Below are 12672 nucleotides of genomic sequence, written 5' to 3' on the forward strand. Positions count from 1 at the left end.
TCTAGGCTGAAAATTCAGCCTTTTCTAAAGTTATGCTTCTCTTACAACTAATTTCTACATGGTTAGCCCTCTGACTATGAATCTCTAAAAACTCAGATGAAAGCCTCTGACTTTCCTTTTGCTGAAACTGGTGATGAATCAACTTGAGTCATCATTTTTCTCTCTCCAGTGCATCTGTGGTGTCCACAACGGTCACTTAGTTCTGCTGTCCTTAAAGTCTTTCAGTCCTTCCTCTTTACAAGTGGCTGAGACTCTGCACCAAGTACTGTGCGCCTTCCAGCCACGTCACATCCTGGGTTGTCACAGGGACTGTCTTAGTGTCCCCATTGCTACACTCTGAGAGGGAAGCAGTGCTGCACCTTCCTGCAGTGATGAGCTTGTGACCCAAATTCAGGATCTCTCTCCTTGTGTCCACTCTGAAGAGCCATGTCCAGTACCACATCAGGTTTCTTAGAAGGAGAAACTGAGGAAGGTTTCTTGGGCGTGCGATTTATTGAGGAAGTACTCCCGGAAAAATTTTGAAAGGATTGAAGGAAGCAGGGCAGGGAGAGAATGCTCATGATACTTGCATTTAGGAAGAGTCTTGTCTTCCTTAAACTCATTTTGTGGGGAACTTGGGGGAAAGTCATACCATCGAGGTTTCCATGTTGAGGCAAAGAGGGCTGCCAGGCAGCCACTGGCCACAAGCTACTTCCAGGCAGAGGATCTTCACTTAATCCTTGCCTGGATTCCAAGGCATGTTGGGAAAAGTGGCTTCCACAGGCAAGAAAAGCACAGATGAAGCTGTTCACGGCCAACATGTACAGCAGGTGGTGGGTGTTTTAAAGGAGAAAGGGTTTCTAACCTCGCCAATTAGAAGGTTTATCACTGACATTCCTTTAACAGAGGCAGATTAACAAGAGAAAAGCACATGAATTTATCTAGTATAAATTTTATGTGATATGCAGCTTCATAAATGAAATTCCTAAGACCCAGGAAAGCTGTGTGTTCCGGGACAGTGGTGCAGAAGTAAGGTTGGAGGACGAATGGCAAGAAAGTGGCGGGGGGAGTAGTGCTCCCTGTTTGTTAGGTGCTCCTTGGCCTCCACCTGGAGGGCACGACCCCTCTACTTTCAGGTGAATCAGATCAGAGAATTATTGCAGGGCCTCCTTCAGGGGAGAGAGAGGTAGAAAGAGGTCAGAGAGTGATCCTTCTGCTTCTGAGGTTTTCTGTTTCCTTTCATTTAAAATGAGCTCTCATGTTCTGAGCCCACCAACACTGTGAAGAAGTCCAGGTCACAAGGTCAAAGTAGACAGCCACCGTCAACTGCCAGACATGGATGAGTGAGCTTGGGCAAGCAGGCTCCAGCCTCCTTCCTTCATGAACGCTGATATCATAGAGGAGAAGCCAACCGACCTCGTGCCCCTTTTAGATTCTGAATCTCAGAACCTATGAGCCTCAGATGTCACTGAGAAACGGGATGGATTTCTTCTGTGTCAGAGTAACTAGCAAGCTATGTGACATTCTGTATGCATCATTATTGTCCTCTTATGATGCAAGGTCTGTGGAGACAGGAGTTTTCATACATTCACTTCCCAGATATGTGTCCAAGACCCCATCACCTGCTTAGACCACAACAGGCATTCAGTAAGTATTTATTAAATAAAAGAATTAATTGGAGCAATAATTCTTGTTCCTGTGTGCAAGTTTGCTTGAGCATTGAATTCTAGCTTTAAAATGATTTGGTCTTAGAATTTGGGAGATGTGTTTATTGTTCTCGTTTATATTTCTTTATTTTTGTTTTCTACTTCACATTTTGGCTAATAAATTTTTGTTGACTTTTCATCCTCATCCCTTCATAGGATTTTATTTTCCTCTGGAAGGTTGAGTGTTTCCCCTTATAGCTGAAATTCTGGAATTCTGAACTTTCACTCTGTTACGTGATTTTTCTTTCCATTTTAGTTTTATCTCTGATATTCAGAAGTTTCAGCCCAAAGACTCATGTCTTGTTCCAGCTGTAGGAAATAGTTGTCTATGTTTTCTTTGGTTACATCTTCTCTTTCTCAAGGAGCCCCTTGTCAGAATCTTTTGTGTCAAAATACCTTCACTAAAATTCTTCCTGTGCTTGCTTTCTTTTTATCCGGTTTTAAACACGCAGAGAATGTGTAAGCAATTCTTCCTTGGTCCCTGCATTCTCTCCATGAGAACTTTTTAAAGTAATTTTCTTAAGATATTAACCTCAGGGAAAATATTTCTACTGCCAACTGGGGACTTGGCTGGCCCAGCTGTTTCAAGTCAGTACTTCAATTAATTACCTTTTATTACCCCAAGGTTGACACAGGTCTTTGCTCTCATTTTACTCTGTTTGGATTATTTCTGCAATTACTTGTAATTCTATATTAGGTATAGTCCATGTTTTCCCTTACTTTTTGCCCTAAAAGATGAAAAATAAATTCAAACTAATTCCTTAAAATTTCAGGCTTTCTAGTGGAATTCTTTCTTATAGTTTAGTATTGTAATAGATTTGTCCCCTTAAAAATATATTTTTTGTGTTTGAGGAGATTTCTGCTACCTGTTTGCAAGAGGACCTTTGTTGGTACACTTGGTCTGTTGTTTTGATCTGATCTTAGTTTAATCATAAATCCACCTACAAAAGAAGTATTGGCTCCATTCTTCAGAAACCCAGTGAAAACAGTCCTAGAACTGTGCATGTGGCATATTATTTTTTCTAAGTAGCTACTGCTCTAGGCAGACATTGTGTGATGAAGTTTTGGTTTTATTCAATAGACTGATCTAGCTAAATTATAAAAAGGGAGTTGGTAGACGAAGAAGGAATGGTTCCAATTTAGGGGAAAAGGAAGAAGCATCACTTTCAGAAAGGAAAGAGTGGGAAATTCCGGGAACCTAAGCTGCTGAACAGTCTTGTTTGGGCATTTTAACTGGAAAGAAGAGACACCTGTTCTTTTCAGTATGCACATTGCTTTGCTGAAGATGCAAATTCCAGAGAGAGAGAGCGAGAGAGCGCTAATGATCGACTTAGCTTGGTTGAAGGTTGCCAGCTCTTCGTTTGCAGGGGAAGGGAACATTTCTGCAAAACAGACTCAAATTGGGAGTAAAGATTGCCAAAGAGAAATCAGGATGCTACTACCCAGGAAACAGGGAATTGATGTTGGGCAGGCAGAAACAACAGCTCACTAGACACATACACTTCCTGGAGTCATGGGCTTCATTAATATGCATTCTTGGAACCAATGCTGTGCTTGACACAATCTGTACAATCTGCAGCCCCTGAGCAAGGCTGCCCACGTGTGTACAGCATGCACCATCATTACTGCCTCGGCCTTGTTCTCTTTCCTGCTATCGTTGCACTCCTTTATGTAACAGATCAAAGATTATTTTGTTGGATTACTAAGCACTATTCAACTAAAACTATAACTATGCTTTCCTATTTGTCTTTAGGATAGTGACAGGATAAATGATGTGGAAAAACAGCTCACAAAGCAAAATTTCAGTAATTAAGACTATTTGTGGAAAGATCAATCCAAATTAGAGATGACTGTCTTACAGACTCTTTTAATTCTAAATATCTATTGAAATTAGAAGGACTATTGGCAAGAAACTTTTGCCAAACAGAATCTTTTAAGGTCAGTTTTAATTGAGGGTGCATTTGTAATTAGAATGTTCTAAATAGAGATATTAAAGTCCCTGAAGCCATTTAGCCTCTTTATTCTTTTAAGAAAGTGAAATAATTTATAATACTATCACTTTTAATTTGCCTTTTAAATGCTTTCTTCAGGGCTCATATGTTTCAGCCTCTCAGTTAGATTATCATAAATTTTAGTTTTATGTGAGGAGTGCGCATGGTTTTGCCATACTTGAACGGGAATTGTTCACACATGAATAAAGGAATGTGACAAGATAATGTAACAGATACATAATGAAGACCTACTGTGTGCTAGATACACTTCTAGGTGCTTGGGATGCAGTAGTTAACATAATGACAGGTTCTGAGGTACTCAAGAGTCTAGCGGTAAACTGCTTCTCTACATATGCTATTCTCTGGTTGCACGTAGTTTATACGGCTTGTTTTTCTCAACTTTTGTGCCACTTTGATTAAAAGACCTGACAAGAACAATATAGAAGAGGAAAAGTTTATTCTGTCTCACAGTTTCAGAGGTCTTGGTCCATAGATGGCCAACTCCATTGCTCTGGGCCTGAGGTGAGGCAGAACATCATGGTGGAAGACCATTGTGGAGGAAGTAGCTCAGGACCTGGCAGCAAGGAAGCAGAGAGAGCTGGCCTTGGACAAAATATAAACCCCAATGGCACACTGCAAAGGACCTACCTTCCTGGCCCCTCTCTACCTGCCTACAGTTACCACCCAATTAATCCACAGACAAGGTTACAATTCTCACACCCTGATTTTTGCCTCTAAATGTTCTTGCATTCTCTCACACATATGCTTTTGGCTCATATCTAAGCCATAACGATGCTAAAGAATATTTTCCATTTTTAAAAACTAATCATTTATAGGTAAATGTACCTATTGGTAACAAAACAAAACAACAAGATAATTCAAATATTTTGATGCTGTTGTTTTACAATAGAACTATTTTGTGGAATTTTTTTTCCGCATGTGCTGTCCAAAAATTATAAAGCAACATGTGATTACTTAATTTTTAATAATATTGAATTTTAATTCATTTAAATTTAAATCTGAAAACTTAAAAAGTCACAGGAGGCTAGTGACTACCATTTGAACAGGACAACTTCGTATATTTAGGTCACTATACTTATCTGTCATGTGTTCACTTCAGACCTAGCTCTCACAGAATCAGTAGGGTTTCTGGTCTCAACTTTGCCACACATGCTTGTGAATCTAAGAATGTATATGCAGTTTTAATTTTCAGAAAGACCTAAATTGTCGAGGGATATCAGGTAAGTGCTTTCCTGGTGAACTCTTTGCTTGAAATTGCTTACTGGGTGTATGCCAGCGCTGTGATTTTGAACAGCATATATCTTCTCATATTAATTAATCTCCTGAGGTCATGACCTTCCCTGTGAATAAAATGGTTCACACTCTAGCTCTACACTGTGAAGAATTGGACTTAATGGGCACACGTAGGCATCACATATAAGGCACATGTGTGTTTTAATATCAATTACTTTTTAATTGACATGAGATTATGTATATTTATGTAACATGATCTATGTATATATTGATTTATGTATATATATTGTGGAAGGACTAAGTTAACACACCCTTGGACTCACATGTTATCTTTTTTTTTTGTGGTGAGAATATTCAAAATCTACTCCTTTAGCAATTTTCAGGTATAGAGTATATTAACCATCGTCACCTTGCTGTACAATAGATCTCCTTAACTTATTTCTCTTATTTAGCTGGAATTTTGTGTCCTCTAACCAGTATCTTCACAATCTCTTCCAACTCTCTCCCAGCTGGTAGGCATCATTCTACTACTCTGTTCCTATTGAGTTCAACTGCGTAGATTCCTCATGTAAGTGAGATCATGCAGGTTTTGTCTTTTCACGCCTGGCTTATATCACTTAGCCTAATGTCCTTAAGGTTAATCCATGTAGTTGCAAATGACTAGAGTTCCTTCTTTTTAAGGCTGGATAATATTCCATTTTGTGGAGATGCTATATTATCTGTTTAGCTGATAATGGACACTAGGTATACGTACAATTCTAGGTATATCTTCAAAGGAATAAAATAACTATGCCAAAGAGCTAGATTTCTTGTAGCATTATTTACAATAGCCAGGATATGGAATTGATCTAAATGTGCACACACTTGTGTGTGTGTGTGTGTGTGTGTGTGTGAATGCTGTCTTCTAGACAACTTCTTTATATAGACAGTATGTCAGAGGTGTCTGGTTAAACCGCGGATGCCATCTTGCTCTTTTCACACAGCACAACTCACAGATGTACCTTATGATGAGTTATTTGCTTACTGTTTTCTTTTAATTTTATATTTTAATTGAAACTGTATGTAAACTTTGAGATGTTTTGCTATACAGGTACACAGTGAACTAATTACTGCAGTAAAGCTAATTAACATGTTTATCTCTTCACATAGTTGCTTTGAGTGTATTTCGGAAAATAATATTTTATATTTGTATTTTCTGCATCTCTTATAAAATGAATCATATTTTCTTTTTCCCCATTTGGATTTGGCAGCAGGTTATCTGTGTTCTATCTGTAGGCTCTGGCACTTATTTTTTTAGTGTTTTAGAAATAATATGGCACTGCATGCAGTTTTAGCCTCATGGAAAAGAAGGGCCTGAGCCTTCAGAACAACATACCATCAAGACTAAAGTCGGGTACTTTCCTTATCTGTCTATGTGACTTTAGCAATTTACCTAAGAAATAGTTCACTCATCTGTCAGGTGAGATTATTGTGAAAAATACATCTACAAACCTATTTAAAGCATTCAGCCATGGTAGTGACTCTCCAGAATAAAGGGAATCCTTAGCCGAGTGGGGTCAAAGGTGCACAATTTCAGTCACTTTTCTTCTTTACTCTTCTGTAACTTTCCTAATTTTTAAGTGGAAGTTAAAGCCAGATGTCCATGTCTATCAGCATATTGAAAATGTATTGTATTCATCATCCTCAATTATTTCATTGCCTCTTTCCCCTTGTAAAGTCTTGAATTAAAAGAATTCCTCTAAAGATTTTTACAGATAGGCATTTGGACCAATTCAAACCAAATGAACATTTCAATAATAAATCATATTGCCTAGACTGTATCAATGTAGACAGTGTGTTCAGCACAGTGACAATTGATTAAAGTCCATTGGTTTTGACATCGTGACAGGTTAGCAAGGGTTGACATTCTTTGCTATTCTAGATTGCTGAACACAAGGGACACACAACTTCCCCCTATTCAAGAAAGCGTCTTGATGATCATAGTATGTAGCTTAGTAGTTATAAAGTCAAATGGACTTATTCTGTTAATTTCTCATCTCCAACTTTGACATCCTCAACCATGAAAGCCTTTTTCTGAGAATTAAGTAAATTCCTCTTTGTAAACTTCCTAATATAGTACTTGACACATAGTGAGCATAACAAATGGTGCCCATTTTTAACATTTTTTGAGATAGAAATGACGTGATAAAATTTATTCATTGGAAGTATATATTTCATTGAATTTTAGTTTATTGAATCAAACAAACATCATCATAGTTAGTATTAGATTGGTGATAAAAAATTGGAAGCAGAGATCCAAGAACTAATGTAAGTTGATCTCCAATACAAACACACTTGTCACATGTTTTATTTGTTGTTTTTAGATATACATGACAGTAGGGTGTATTTTGACATAGTATATATATTATCCATCCATCCATCCATCCATTATAATTTTGAACCCATTTTTGTGATTGAACATGATGTGAAGTTACACTGGTCATATATTCATATGAGTATAGGAAATTTATGTCCAATTCATTCTACTGCCTTTCCTATTCCCACTCCTTCTCCCTTCCCTTCATTCTCCTTTGTCTAATCCAATGAACTCGTATACTTCCCCTCCCTTGTTAGCATCCACGTATCAGAGACAACATGTGACCTTTGGTTTCTTGGGACTGGCTTATTTCACTTAGCATATTTTCCATTTCCATCCATTTACCAGAAAATGCCATAATTTCATTCTTCTTTAAGATTCTGTTGTGTATATATGCCACATTTTCTTTATCCATTCATCTGTTGAAGGTCACTTAGGCTGGTTCCATAGATTGGCTATTATGAATTGAGCTGCTATAAACATTGATGTGGCTGTAACCATGTGGTATGGTGATTTTGAGTCCTTGGGTTTTATAATAAGAAGTGGAATAACTGGGTCAAATGATGGTTCCATTCCAAGTTTTCCAAGGAATCTCCATACTTCTTTTTATAGTGTTTGCACCAATTTGCAGTCCCACCAGCAATGATGAGTGAACATTTTTCTCCATATCCTCTCCAACATTTATTGTTACTTGTGTTCTTGATAATTGCTATTCTGACTGTAGTAAGAAGGATCTCAGTATTGTTTTAATTTGCATTTCTCTAACTTCTAGAGATGTTGAACATTTTTTCATATATCTGTTGACCATTTGTATCTCTTCTTCTGTGAAGTGCCTGTTCAGTTTATTTGCCCATTTATTGATTTGGGATATTTGTCTTTTTGGTGTTAAGTGTTTTGAGTTCTTCGTGTATCCTGTAGATTAATGCTCTATCTGAGGTGCAGGTAGTAAAGATTTTCTCCCATTCTGTAGAATATCTCTTCATGTTCTTCATTTTTTCTTTTGCTGTGAAGAAGCTTTTTAGTTTGACTTGTAACATTTGAAAAGGCCACAGATTTTAATTAGATGATTTTCATTGCCCCCTAATAAAATTCTCATACCCATTAGCAATCATCCCCCCACTTTTCCTGTTTGTGTTGACTCAGACACAAATTCTAAACAAACATGAATCCATCTTTCATTACTCTAGTGCCACCTATTCTGGACATTTCTTAAAAAAGGAAACATGCAACATATGTTCCTTTGTGATTGCTGCATTTCACTCAGCAAGAGGTTTACATGGTTCGCCCGTGTAGTTTACAGTATTAATACTTCATTTATTTTTATTTCCAAATAATACTCTATTGTATGTGATATCACATTGTGTTCATTCATTCACTGGTTTGGGGACCTTTGGGTTCTTTCTGCTGTACAGTTGTTATGAACAATCACACAGAATTTATTTTGTGAGCGTATATTTTCTTTTCTCTTGTGTACCTTCGAGGAGAATGGTCCCATCATATAGGTAAGTCTGTACTTAACATTTTGAGGAATTGCCAAACTGCTTTCCAAAGTGCTGGCACTTTGGCACCCATTTTTTATATATTAAGAATCAATCAATTCTAGGGTGAGAATGATGTTGGACTTTCCTTGGAGTTGAGGTGCTTTGACTCCTGGATTTAGGGATGTGTCCTCAGATGTCACCTAAGATTCCTCTTCCTAACACCTGCCAGGAAGCGTTGTTGAACTGAGCTGCTACTAAACAACGTTTCACTTTTATCTCTAACTTCTAGAGAAATAAGAACATTCAGTCCTTAATAAGCCAATTTTAGAGTTAGAAGAATATTGTTGGTGTTATAGGAAATTGGGTTATTTGGAACTTTTTAAAAATTATTAACTTGTGACACCACAGAAGTACAGAAAGCTGCATCATGTAATTGCCTTTTATTTAAAAAGTACCAATAAAGTGACAAAATGATATTTTAGAAAAGACTATTTACATGCTAGAGTCTTGTCTCCAGTGAAGGAAAAACAAATTATAAAAATTTTCGGCAAAACCAGCCCAGTGCTAGCAGTTCACAGACGTTTGCCCAAACTATTAGGGGAACATGCAATAACCTGCTTTAAAATAACAAAATAGTTTCTTCTTATGATTGAACAGTTCTATACTCATTGTGGTGGTCATGTCAAATGCAGTTCATATTATTTACATCCCAATTCACTTAGAAGGCTGGAACTCAAATAAAAGTATGCTGTGTCAAATCAGTCCTTTCCCCTGCAGTGACAAGAATTTTTAATTAAGTGGAAGTTATTTATATTTAAAGAAATGCAGTTAAAGACTTCATTACAATTTTTACTTTTTACAGACTGCATTTTGATTCATTGTACACAAACGGGGTCCATCATTTCATTTCTATGGTTGTGCACCTTACAGATTCATACCATTCACGTAATCATACGTGTACATAGGGTGATAATGTCTGTCTCATTCCACCATTTCTCATACCCCCCTCCCTCTCATTTCCCTCTATGTAATCTAAAAATTAAATCATAAGAAAAAAGAAAAGAAAAAGTTGGGGGAGATCTCATAAAGACAGAAGAGAGGCCAATAGACAGAAAGGAGCTCAGGGGAAGGGGAAGAATGAGGGCAGAGAAAGAAGGACCCGGGACAGAAACTGACCAAATTGTATTGTTATATTGTGTGCATGTTCAAATATGTAACTATCAAATTCACTATTATGAATAATTAATGCACTAATTAAAAAAAGAATAAAAAAGTTAAACAGTCTAAAAAAGACTTCAATACAGTCTATAATCAATGCTTTTAAAAGTGTTTTCATTTAGAGTTAGAGAAATTGACCAACTTTATTTTTCAGAGTATATGTTATTTTCTTTAAGTTCAGAAAATACATATTTTAAATTTGTTCACTGCCTGTTATCAAATCTTATATAACAGCTCATTGCTTTAAATTGGTGTGAAATATGAGGAAGTTCAAATCTGAAACCTGACCTGGAAATTGGCAGAAAGAGGTCGACCCTTCCTCTGCCCACTCATCAGCCTGTCTGTAGTAAGTTAAGTTCTCACTGACTTAAGGGTCACTGGACACCATCACTACATTTTTTCTTTATAAAGAAAAATGTATTTGCAAATAACTTTCATGCACTCTACAAAGAACTGATAGAAGAGCCTAAGGGGAAGAAAGCACACCATCTGTGTTCATTTCAGAAAAATAGTAAGAGCACTGTACAGTGAAAATAACCAGAGAATAAATGAACATATATACTCATTTAAGCTACAGTAAACCCGTTAGTTCTTTTGATGTGTCATCAGTCAAAGTTGGGTAATTTCCATTGAAGTGGGTGTTTGTATTAAATAAGGAGAGCAGTTTACAGACCAAGCAATCCATTAATGTCATGGAACAAAAGGAAATTATATGCTCTGCGCAACGTGTTTTTGAGAAGGCAAACTAGGCCACTAGCAATTTTGGTAATGTATTAATGCACATTTCATTTTTACCATCTGACATGCTGTGGCCATGGCCAAAGCTACACATCAATCACTGGCATGAGAGAAACTTCGGTGACGGCAATGGCGGAGCCTCAGACCTTTTACTGTTCTAACTCATGCCTCAAGAGGTTGACAAGAGAGGAATCTATGAATATGCCACTACTATGGGGCCAATGCTACAGTTAAAATCCAATGAAGTGAAGGAAGATCTGGAATATAATGTGGTATGTGAATAATGCCATAGCATTTAGGATTTAAGGAAATGCCATTAACTTAAGAGTGCAAAGTAAATACCATTATGCACTGTTGGGTTGCAGAGAAAACAAAAATAATAAAAAAACTTTAGACAAAATTATTCTCATTTTGGAGACTGAAAAGAGGCAAAAATGGTCTTATTTCCCTCTCATCTCCAGAAGCATGGAACAGTAACTCAGCAATAAAAAAAACCTATCATCGGGATTCACAGGACCTGTATCAGTTCTATACTGTCAAGCACATTACAGTTTAGCCTGCAAATGACTGCAGTTTGAGTCTATCATATAGTATAGACTTTGATACAACCACAAGATAGCTTCATCACAGTGATTGTAAAATCACAGGACACTTGATGTGCCCTTCACATGGTGAATTTGCTGCGTGTCCCAAGGTATCATAAAAGTGGCCACTCCAAGGATGTGGGGAAAAAGGTACACTCATACATTGCTGGTGGGGCTGCAAATTAGTGCAGCCACTCTGGAAAGCAGTGTGGAGATTCCTTAGAAAACTTGGAATGGACCCACCATTTGACCCAGCTATCCCACTCCTCGGCCTATACCCAAACGACTTAAAATCAGCATACTACAGAGATACAGCCACATCAGTGTTCATAGTTGCTCAATTCACAATAGCCAGACTGTGGAACCAACCTAGATGTCCTTTAATTGATGAATGGATAAAGAAACTGTGAAATATATATATATATATATATATATATATATATATATATATATACACACACACACACAATGGAATATTACTCAGCTACAAAGAATAATAAAATTATGGCATTTGCAGGCAAACAGATGAAATTGGAGAATATCATGTTAAGTGAGATAAGCCAATCTCAAAAAACCAAAAGACCAATGATCTCACTGATAGCGGATGATGACACATAATGGGGGGTGGGAAGGGGGCAAGAATGGAGGAAGGAGGGACTGTATAGAGGGAAAAGAGGGGTGGGAGGGGTGGGGCAGAAGGAAAACATAACAGAATGAATCAAACATCATTACCCTATGTAAATGTATGATTACACAAATGGTATGCTGTTACTCCATGTACAAACAGAAACAACATATATCCCATTTGTTTACAATAAAAATTTTAAAAAAAGTGGCCACTCCAAGGGGCCCCCCTGGAGATGCCCTCAGTAGTCCTGAATTTGTCTACCTCCGTGGGGGGCAACTTGGCAATTGGTTGACTTAGAGATGATACCAACTCCCCTTTTACTTGGGATATCCTGTGATATGAAACCTGTGCTTTCCAATCTAGTGTCCAAAACCCACCCATTAAATATGTTCGTTTTTGTAAAGCACTTAGAAGGGTGAGAGATACAGCATGCACTCTGCACTGTTTAAATAAAATATTTTCAGCTTCATAACTCCTGGAAGACACAATCTTGTGCTTTAAAGGCTTACATAGGGAAGGGCTAACCCACTGCTAATCAGGATCACATATGGAAGGGCTAGCCCACTGCTAATCAGGATCACATATGGAAGGGCTAGCCCACCACTAATCAGGATCACATATGGAAGGGCTAGCCCACTGTTTATCAGGATCACATATGGAAGGGCTAGCCCACCGCTAATCAGGATCACATATGGAAGGGCTAGCCCATTGTTTACCAGATCCTCAGGTAAACACTG

Source organism: Sciurus vulgaris, assembly GCF_902686455.1.
Source record: "Sciurus vulgaris genome assembly, chromosome: 7".
Lineage (NCBI taxonomy): Eukaryota > Metazoa > Chordata > Mammalia > Rodentia > Sciuridae > Sciurus > Sciurus vulgaris.